Source organism: Triticum aestivum, chromosome 4D (genome assembly GCF_018294505.1).
Source record: "Triticum aestivum cultivar Chinese Spring chromosome 4D, IWGSC CS RefSeq v2.1, whole genome shotgun sequence".
NCBI lineage: Eukaryota > Viridiplantae > Streptophyta > Magnoliopsida > Poales > Poaceae > Triticum > Triticum aestivum.
The window spans coordinates 369,104,788-369,113,723 of NC_057805.1; positions in this window are offsets into that span (position 1 = coordinate 369,104,788).

The following is an 8,936-nucleotide window of genomic DNA, read 5'->3' on the forward strand; positions in this document are numbered from 1 at the left end:
GGCGGGCCCGGAGAGCACCCGTGCTATGTGACGGTGGCGGCTGGCTGTTTAGCGGTATCACCCAGGAGGGGGTGATAGCTCCGGACTTGTCCCGACAGCCGTCACTTCTTTTAATAATGCACTAACAGGTTTGGGTATTTGTTCTGAGTTGGCCTTTGGCCTTTACGCACTAACCACCACGTGAGAATAGTTATGGGCCTCAATGTCGCAGTATCAGCCAAAGCTTTGTCAGACGTCCAGTTCAGCATTGCGGCATGGTCGGATCGTGCTGGCCATCCGAGGCGGTGCTGGTATTCACCCTGCTCGCAACGACCCTGAGTGCAACGGGCGATGGGCCCAAGACCCCGGGGCGCTTAGGATGTAGATAGGCGGGGACTTCTCTGCTGAGCCTAGGTAGGGCTGCGACGTGTTGATCTTCCGAGGCCGGGCATTGACCCCAGAACGGTGTGTCCGGCCAGAGTGATCGAGCGTGTTGGGTAACGTGGTGCACCCCTGCAGGGAAGATATATATTCGAATATCGTGTCCACGGTAATGGACGTTCAGACTTGTATCCTGATCTTATACAACTAGAAATGGATACTTGTTATGTGATGGATATGTGGCCCCGAGATTGCTTTCTCGCAGGGGGTCGAGGAAGGATCTCTGGGCGTTAATGCTACAACATGCTTGTTAATTAAACTACTATTATTTACTCTTCTACATGCTGCAAGATGCTTGGAGCTGCTTGAAGATGCTAGTCTTCGATAGGCTAGGCCTTCCCCTCTATTCAGGCTTTCTGTAGTTCAGTCCACAGACACAACCCTTCCATTTGATACCAATGCATACTTAGTTTAGATCTGATGCTTTCGAGTACTTTGGATGAGTACTCACAGTTGCTTTGCTACCCCCTTTCCCCCTTCCTTCTTTCCGGTTGATGCAACCAGATGGTGGATCCCTGGAGCCAGATGCCACCACCGACGGATGCTACTACGTGGAGACCGCCGACGACCAAGAGTAGTTAGGAGGTCCCAGGCAGGAGGCCTTGCCTCTTCGATCATTGATGTTTGTGCTAGCCTTCTTAAGGCAGTCTTGTCTAACTTATATCTGTACTCAGATATTATTGCTTCCGCTGACTCTTGTGTATCGAGCTTGTATTCGAGCCCTCGAGGCCCCTGGCTTGTAATATGAAGCTTGTATTATTTTATTTGTGTCTAGAGTTGTGTTGTGATATCTTCCCGTGAGTCCCTGATCTTGATCGTACACATTTGCGTGTATGATTAGTGTACGGTCGAATCGGGGGCGTCACAAGTTGGTATCAGAGCCGACTGCCTGTAGGGTCCCCCTTTCCAACTCCTTGGCCGAAGTTGAGTCTAGTCTTTGAAAAATTGTTTTACTAACATGGCCGTGTGGCTTACGGGCCCACGTCGCCATTGGGTGGTATTAGAATCTTTTACTCCTCGTCTATACTCTGGGACTCTGATCTCTGTTCTATTCGGGTTAAATGATTTTGCTAAATCTAACATTAGGATCTCGTGATCACATCCACCCAGAGATTTGTATTAACCCTTCCTCGAATTAAAGGCCAAGATCTGCTTCACATTGTTCACTGACCGCAGGATCCTCTTGTCGAGGGCACCCTACGTCGGCACTTGCAGACCCTCACTCTAGTGGTTTTCCTCTACATTGATTTAGCCTTCGCTATGTCCCATTGATGTATCCCTCCATCGCGTGAATGCGTGCCACCTAGTATGTCTACGGTGTTTCTCTTGTCCGAACTCATATGAGCAGCGTGTAATCGGCTCCGAATATGTAGCTGTATGTCTTCAAAGACTACTGCCTTGTACATACTGCGCCTTTGCTCATTGTTCTGGTTACATCGTGAATGAATCCATACACTTGCTCCACCCCTTGCTAAACTACCACCCTATTGCATTTAAGCAGGATGGTTAGAACCGCTGGTCGTGACCGTGGTGGCAACAATCCACCACCTCCCGAATACATGACCGGAATGATACAACAGTTGAGCTGCATTGCGAGTTCATGTAGGAGTCATGACTCAGTTTCCGTGTCCCAATATGAATCAGCAACCAACCCCAGTATCTCTGCAATACTTTGCGCGTCTTAACCCTGTCATCTACCGCAGCTGAACTCAGCCCCTTGATGCTGATGACTGACTCTGTGACAACACTCCCAAGTCGGAGTCTGCTGATGTAGCCCCTGCCAACTATGTCACCTTTGCGGCTTATTACCCGAAAGGTCCCGCTGCTCAATGGTGGGATAGCCACAGTCATTCCTTACCTGTTGGAACCGCCATTGCTTGGCTGGAATTCCAAACTACATTCCGTGGGCCAGTGTCGACCCCCCTTGGTTACTCACAACGTCCCCGTTGAAATTGAAGGGTTGGAATTCCTTGTTTCCCCCATTGTTTTGAAGTCGTCCAATATCGACCTCATTCTGGGAATGGAATGGTTGAAAACACCTATCGCTTCTATCATTTGCGCCGCTAAAACCGTCCATCTACTACATCCTTCAAGTGAGATAGTAAGCTACCATGCTCATCTTGTTCGAAATGCCGAAGCACGGATTTATTCCTCTGATGCGTTAAACGCTTCTCCTCTTGTGGGAATTGAAAACGCTCCAGTCGATTGTGACTTCCAACATGTCTTTCCAGGAGAACTACCTAACCGATGACCTTTAACTTGCTGCATTTAAGATTGCACTAAAGTTGTGACGGCATTTCCTTTTGGTACTCGTTGCGAGATCTTCACTGATCATTAAAGTCTGAAGTATCTGTTACTCAACTAGATCTAGATCTCCGTCAGCAATGGTGTATGGAAGTAATTACAGACTATAACTATGGTATTTCGTATACCCATGGCAAGGCTAATGACATGCCCGATGCCCTGAGTCGCAAGTTTTATTGCAACAACCCCATGGCTTATAAAGCTCAACCTCTGCACGATGATCTCACCTACAGAGAGCATCCGATCCGCGTTCTCATTTAAGCTGAATGTTGCACCCCTATGAGGGCTATCGAATTTCTAAAAGTTCAGTGGTTAAATCATTCTGAAGATGAATCCACTTAGGAATGCGAGGATCGTCTTCGAGATGAATACCCCGTTTTGTCTCAATCTACCTCCTAAAATCTCGGGACGAGATTTCTTGTAGTGGAGGAGAATTGTGACGCCCAAATAATTAAGCTACAGTAATTCTCTGCTAATGATGTCATGTCATCACTGTTACTGTTGCTAATCTCGCTTAGATTCAAATCGGTTCAAATTCAAATTTAAATTAAAGTCAAAAATAAAAGTTTTCAAATGTCAAAAATAAAATGTGCAAACTGGGGCAAATAATTCTTAAGTATTATTGGTGAAGAAACCAAATTTTTATAATATGTTTAAATGCTCAAAAATAATTAGAACAGTGGCTTAAACAATCATTTAAATGCCTTTTATAATTTCTAAAATGTTAAACTATTTTATTGGTGAGTGAGATTTTTTATGGCAGTAGCATATTTGGTAACATTAATTTAGGTGCTAATTAGGTGTTTTATAAAACTAAAATTAATAGATAATAAAACATAAGACAAATAAGCAGAAAAGTTAAAAGTAAAACAAAACAATAGAACGGGAGAAAAAGCCCGGGCCACTTGGCCCAATTAGCCGCAAAGGCCGGCCCACCTGCGCCTGCCTCACTCTCCTGTTCACGGGGGGGGGGGGGGGGGGTGGCGGTCATCATTGTGGCCAATGGCGCCGTGGCGGCCATCCGCCGGTGAAACCCCGCCTACAAATAGGACCGGCGCCCCTCCCTCGTCTAACCCTAGCCCTACCTCGCCCCTCCTCTCGCTCTCTTCCCCGCGGCGCATAGGAGCCGCCTCTCCGCCCCGACGCCTTGCTCGTCGGTCGCCCGAGGACGCCGAGCCGACCATCGCGCTCCACCGCGGCCACCGGCCGGTCCTCGCCTCGCCGCCGTGCTGTAGAGCCTCTCCGTCGTCTGCCACACCGCCTGGTGCCAGAAGTTGGAGCCAGGAGGCCCAAGCGTGCCCTGGTGGGTTGTGCCCACCTCGGGTGCCCCCTGAACCGACTCTTTGCTCTATAAATACCCCAATATTTCAGAAACCCTAGGGAGTCGACGAAAATCAATTCTAGCCGCCGCAGAGTCCAGCACCACCAGATCCAATCTAGACACCATCACGGAGGGGTTCACCACTTCCATTGGTGCCTATCCGATGATGCGTGATTTGTCCTTTGTAGACCTTCGGGTCCGTAGTTAGTAGCTAGATGGCTTCCTCTCTCTCTTTTGATTATCAATACAATGGTCTCCTGGAGATCCATATGATGTAACTCTTTTTGCGGTGTGTTTGTTGGGATCGGATGAACTTTGAGTTTATGATCAGATCTATCTTTTTATCCATGAAAGTTATTTGAGTCTTCTTTGATCTTTTATATGCATGATTACTTATAGCCTCATATTTCTTCTCCAATATTTGGGTTTTGTTTGGCCAACTTGATCTGTTTATCTTGCAATGGGAAGAGGTGCTTTGTAGTGGGTTCGATCTTACGATGCTTGATCCCAGTGACAGAAGGGGAACCGACACGTATGTATCGTTGCTACTAAGGATAAAACGATGGGGTATATTTCTACATAAATATATCTTGTCTACATCATGTCATCGTTCTTATTGCATTACTCCATTTCTCCATGAACTTAATACACTAGATGCATGTTTGATAGCGGTCGATGTGGTGGAGTAATAGTAGTAGATGCAGGCAGGAGTCGGTCTACTAATGTTGGACGTGATGCCTATATAATGTTCATTGCCTGGATATCATCATGATTATTTGAAGTTCTATCAATTGCCCAACAGTAATTTGTTTACCCACCGTTTGCTATTTTTCTCGAGAGAAGCCACTAGTGAAACCTACGCCCCCGGGTCTCTTTCTCATATGATTTGCCTTTGTGATCTATTTTATTTGCCTTTTATTTTCAGATCTATTAAACCAAAAATACCAAAATACCTTGCTGCACTTTATTTTATTTGATGTTCGATCTATCAATATTTACAACTCTCTGACAACCGTTTGCCAATTTCTGGCACCGTTACCCGAAAGGGATTGACAACCCCTTTAATATGTCGGGTTGCGAGTATTTGTTATTTGTGTGCAGGTGTTGTTTACATAGTGTTGCTTGGTTCTCCTACTGGTTCGATAACCTTGGTCTCATCACTGAGGGAAATACCTATTGTCGCTGTGCTGCATCATCCCTTCCTCTTTGGGGAAATACCAATGTAGTTCTAGCAGACATCAAAAGGAATTTCTGGCGCCGTTGCCGGGGAGGATCTTCAACATCTACCAGGTTCCTAATCACAAATATCATCTCCTCACAATTTACATTATTTTCCATTTGCCTCTCATTTTCCTCTCCCCCACTTCACAAAAATTTACCGTTTTTATTCGCCCTCTTTTCGTTCGCCGTTTTCTCGTCAGGTCTCATGTTTGCTTGTGTTGCCATGTGTCTTCCATTTGCTTGCATCTTCGCTTGCTAAAAAATCAATTGATATGGATCCTCATCCACTTGCTAATCTTTTCAAGAGATCCAATTATGATGAACCCATTGCTAGTGAATTGAGTTCACTAGATTATCTTTATGAAGTTTTGCTTGAGATTCATGAATCTGAAAATTGTGATGAAGTGTTAAAAGAAGGAATTTATAAAGTGATTCATGATAGCTCCTTAGATGAAAAGCATGATTGCAATGATGTTATTATAAATTCTATTAATGTCAATTGTGCTAATAATATGCAAAACCCCAAGCTTGGGGATGCTAATATTGCTATGTCCGCTACTTATTGCAATGATCATGATTGGGGTGATAATGATTATTATGATATTAAAATTTTATTTAAACCTCATGATGAATATGCTTGCGATAATACTAAAAGTGGGTTTGTAAGAGAGTCAACTTAATGTAAAAATAATCCCACATATTTGGAGAGTGTTCAATCTTATGAATTTTTTTATGAAAGTGGGCTTGGAGAGGTCATGACTTTATTTGATGATAATCCCACTATTTTGGAAGAGTGTCAACGTTGCATGCATGTGGATCATATAGAGAGTATGGTATGTGATAGCTATATTGTTGAATTTGAATATGATTCTACATATAATTATTATGAGAGAGGGAAATATGGTTGTAGAAATTTCCATGCTACTAAATTACCTCTCTTCATGTTGAGATTGTCTATGTTTTATTCTTCTTCCTTGCATATGCTAGTCTTTGCTTGTTTTGATAATTTGTTTGCTTATGAAATGCCTATGCATAGGAAGTATGTTAGACTTAAATGTGTTTTCACATGCTACATGATGAACTCTTCGTGTTTCAACTACTATCTTTCATGTGAGCATCATTGAAATCTTATGCCTAGCTAGGGGCGTAAAATGATAGTGCTTGTTGGGAGGCAACCCAATGAAAAAAAATATTTTTGTTTTTTGCTTTCTGTTCTTGAGTGTTAGCACAATTATGCTACTGTTATGATTGTGTTTTTTGTGTTTTAATTATTTTTTGTACCAAGTAAAGCCTTTAGGATCTTCTTGGGTGATAGTTGTTTGATCTTGCTGAAAAACAGAAACTTTTGCGCTCACTAAAACAATTCTCATTTTTAACTAGAGAGTGATAAAATACCCATTATTTTTGAAGAAGATTAATATAAAAATTGCTCATGCCGTCCTAATTTTTCAGAATTTTTGGAGTTTTAGAAGTATTCGAAATATCCAGATTGCTACAGACTGTTCTGTTTTTGACAGATTCTGTTTTCTTTGCATTGTGTGCTTGTTTCGATGACTCTATGGTTTTCTTTGATGAGTTTTTCCATAGAAAAGTTGGAATACAGTAGATATAATGCAAGAATAAAATATGAATTAGTTTGCTACAGTACTTATAGTAGTGATTTTTTCTTATACTAACGGATCTCACGAAGGTTTTGTTGAGTTTTGTGTGATTGAAGTTTTCAAGTTTTGGGTTATCTTACGATGGATAAAGGATAAGGATTAAGAAGAGCCTAAGCTTTGGGATGGCCATGGCACCCCAAGTTATTATCCAAAGAGAAGCAAGCAACTAAGCTTGGGGATTCCCCGAGTGGCATCCCATCTTTCTTCTAACGACCATCGGTATTTTACCCGAAGCTATATTTTTATTCGTCACATACTATGTGTTTTGCTTGGAGCGTCTTGTATGATTTGAGTCTTTGCTTGTTTTGTTTTGTGTTTTAAGTCTTGACCCCTTGCTGGACACACTTATTTGAGAGAGCCAAAATTATGTCATGACTTCTTAAAATTGCTCTCTATGCTTCACTAAAAACTTTTTGAGCTATGGATTTGCTCTAGTGCTTCACTTATATCTTTTTGAGCATGGTGTGCTTTGTTATTTTTGAAGAAATGCTCTCTTGCTCCACTTAGATTTATTTGGGAGTTAGTAAAATTTTCAAGAAATTCTCTCTTGCTTCACTTAAATTATTTTGAGAGAAATAAATATTATGCTCATGATCTTCACTTATATTTGTTTGAGCTTATCAAAAGCAACACATGAAAATTAGTCCCAAAGTGATAGATATCCAAGAAGGATATAATAAAAACTTTCATGAAGGTCATTGTACAAAATAAACTTGATTCTTAGTAATAGTTTTGAGATATGATGATGTGATATGTGAGTCATGTTGATGAGTAATTATGCTTTAGTAAGAATATTGGTGTTAAGGTTTGTGATTCCCTATGAAAGCACGAAAGTCAATAGTTATGCAATGAAATTACATCCTACTTGTGGTGCATTATACGGTGTTAGTTATTCTTAATGCTCACTTATGAGATTATTCGTTTCTTGGTTGGCCGCTTCTCAATCTTTTGCTAGCCTTCATTTTACACTAAGTATGATCACTACTTATGTATCCAAAATCCTTTAAACCAGTTTTGCCACATGAGTCCACTATATCTACCTATATGTTGTATTCTTTTGCCGTTCTAAGCAAATTTGTATGTGCCATCTCTAATATTCAAAATAAATTTCTCTTTTGTGTGCTCGTACCGCTTGCGAGGCGGTGAGGGGTGACTAATATTTTCCATGCTAGATGTGTTATTATCACGATGAATGTTTATTCACTTGTCATTGTACGAGAGTAAGGCAAAGGTATTAGGGATGCCCAGTCCCGAAATGAAAAAAATGAAATTACATTATGTTGTCAAATAATAAATTCCTTGGAAAGTGTTGGCATGGAAGGCAACCGTGAATACGGCTAGTCATGGAAGTGAAAGTATGGTGGAAAAAGGAATAAACTTTATTTTCTGTTTGGGAACCTCCTATGATATATCTAGCATGGAAAGTGTTGGGAACTCTAAGTCGTTTTCGCTGGTGGGAAAAGTATGCCTCTCAAAATGTTTTTATCTCTCTCAATTTTTGCTTTGAGCTCTGGCACCTCTACAAATCCCTACTTCCCTCCGTGAAGGGCCTTTCTTTTACTTTATGCAATTTTTACTTTTATTTTTGAGTCTCCATATTCTCTTATAAAGCACCAACTAAGGGGCACTATGATCGTACTTGAGCATTGGGTGTAGTTAATATGCGAGTGTGTTTCATGAATGGATCAATGATTGAGCATGATGGGCTAGGGATAACTTATTTTAGCGTTGATATTTTGAAAGACATGGTTGCTTGTTAGTATGCTTGAGTATTTAAGTTATCATGTCAAAACTAGACTATTGCTTTGAATCATATAAAAGTCCAAATGTCCATGCTATAAAGAAACGAATATGAGATGACATGTTAGGCAGAATTCCACATCAAAAATCCTGTTTTTATCATTTACCTACTCGAGGACGAGTAGGAATTAAGCTTGGGGATGCTGATACGTCTCCAATGTATCTATAATTTTTGTTTGTTCCATGATTTTATATTATCATTCTTGGAT